This window comes from Protopterus annectens, chromosome 4.part0, assembly GCF_019279795.1.
Source record: "Protopterus annectens isolate FY-2018-M chromosome 4.part0, PAN1.0, whole genome shotgun sequence".
NCBI classification, from domain to species: Eukaryota; Metazoa; Chordata; order Ceratodontiformes; family Protopteridae; genus Protopterus; species Protopterus annectens.
This window is the reverse complement of record NC_056733.1, coordinates 630509870-630512369: the sequence shown is the minus strand read 5'-3', so window position 1 is coordinate 630512369 and position 2500 is coordinate 630509870.

Genomic DNA, 2500 nt, shown 5'->3' with positions numbered 1-2500 from the left:
TGTTGTGTTTGGTACGATAAGTAGTTGGTTTGGGATTGTTGAATTTTTGTTTCGTGATAAAGGTAAGGAGGTGGTCACTAATATTGTCAGGGAGTATTCCTGTTTTGTAGGAGAGGGATTGTTGTTGGTCAATATCCAGTCTAGAATGGTTTGTTTGTGGGTGGATTTATTTATTCGGTAGGTGAGTTAATGGTTTGATGAAAGTTAAAGAGATTGAGGTGGTTGGAGGGTGTGGGGGATATGCAGGAGTTCCAGTCAATGTTAAAATCACCTAGGAGTATGGTTTCTTGGGGAAAGCTACAGGAGGCCCAGCTAAGGATATTTTCTAGGGTAGTGATGTTTTACCTGGGGGATGTAGGAACATATAATGTTAATAGATTTGGATTTATTTACTTGGAGTTTGGTGCAAAGTATTTCAGCATTTGCTGGGAAGGGGGGCAAGGAGTTGATTAAGGCTACCTGAAGTTGAGATTTGTATAGGATGGCGACTCCTCCACCTTTTTTATTAGGATGATCTAGCCTTAAGGTGCTATAGCCTGGGGGAGTAAATTGATTATCTTTGGTGCTGGGTTTAAGCCAGGTTTCTGTGAGACAGAGGATATCAAAGGAATAGAAATCAATTAAGGCGTGGAGTTGTGTTATTTTATTATTAATGCTACGAATATTTAAGTGAGCAATGGAGAGGGAGTCAGTGGAGAAGGGCGTGCTAGCAGCGTTAGCTATATGGCTTGTAGGAGTGGGATTGGGGATGGTATTGGGACCTGGGTTGGGGTGGATGTCCCCATGTATCAATAAAAGTGTTTGTGTGGTTTGAAAGATATTTGTGTACTTGATGGCTATAAGATAGAATCGTTTGGAGGTTGTGAATCTGTAATGGTGTAATTTATGGAAACGAGGGGGAAGGTAGGGACTGGTTGAAAGTATATTAATGTGGGTTTCGTCAGGACCAGGAAGTGTAGTTGTACTATGTTTGGTTCCTGCAGGAGTTTGGCTAAGCCTGAGATGTTCGTAGGAGGTTAGAGTGTAGTAGTAAAGCAGGATGTTAAGTAGGAGAAGAGGAATTATTGAGTTAAGGGTTAAAGGCATAATTATTATAGAGTGAAAGTTTGTAAGTATAGGACTTCACGGTGTAAAGTAATAGGATACGTTAGTATGGATGTGCTAGATGAGAGGGGGTGTGGTTATGTGAGTAAGGGGTTAAGTGGTGGGTGTGCAGGATGTAGAGATAGGTTTAATGATAATTAGGGGTGTGTCAAAGTATGTATAAATGTAGGACCCCTGGGGGTGGGTGGGAATTGGGGGTAGGGTGGGGAGCGGAGTGAGCGTAGCGAACGGAGCGGGGATGAACAGAACAAAAGTTGCAGAAAACAATCAGGCAAGAAGAGAGAAACAGGTGTAATGGTAAGGGTGAGTTCAGCAGTTAGGAGTTTGAGGAGATTGAAAGGTAAGTGGGGGGTAAAAGAAAAAGTGCTGGGTAAAGCTGGTAAAGGTAGATAAAGGAACAAGAAAGCACAGTAGGTAAAGGTAGACTAAGGAACAAGAAAGGACAGTAGGATTTGCAGTGGGATAGTCAGAAAATGTAGTAGGATAAGTTATGGTATGAAGGGCGCCACCTAGTGGCCAGGTTAGGAAAAATCTCAGATAGAGCAAGCAGGGCCAAGTTAGGAAAAAATATAAGGGCCAAGATAGGAAAAATATCAGATAGAGCAAGCAGGAATTAACCAAGATAAGGGAACTAGAAACAGGGTAGAGATAGAGGATTATGCGGACTAAAGGCAATAAGGAGAGAAGGAGAGGGGACCAACAAAAGGCCAATCTAGAAGGGGGGGGGGAGGCTGCTGGTTAACCTGGCAGGGAAGTAGAAAATGTCCTAGTGAGTAAAGCTAAGCAGTACAATGATAGGACATACTTTCCACAAAAAAATCTGGGAGGACAGTCTGTTAGGAGGATATTTAATCCTATTCAGGATATCAGGAGTTTAGAAGATGTCCACTGGGCCTCTTAGGATAGGGAAGGGCAGGAATCCAGGTGTAAAATCTGTTAATGGTTAAGGGTAGAGAGAAAGAAAAAACAAGTAAGGAAAAATAATATATTAATCAGTAATATGAGTACAATAATACAATCACTGATGCTTTAAATCCTGGCAATACAAAGAATAGTATAGAGGTATGCTCTAGGGCACACTGTATGAAGCAGAGTAGCTGGATAGCTAAATACAGTGAGGGCCCAAAAGAACAAATCAAACAAATCTAACAGTAGTTGTTAGCTACAAAAACCATTAGGCAAAACAGCATTTCCCCTAATAACTTGGTACAACAATATACTAAGCATAGATATCTGGCAGTCAAGTTAGACAAAATGCATAGGCAGGCAGCAACTATCCTAGAGATTGAATACCATCAATATAGCAAGCATAGGCACCAAGCAGTCAAACCAGTTCCCATAGAACATATGGGTAAAACAACATTAAGCAGTTATGGATCTAGGTCTAATATTACAG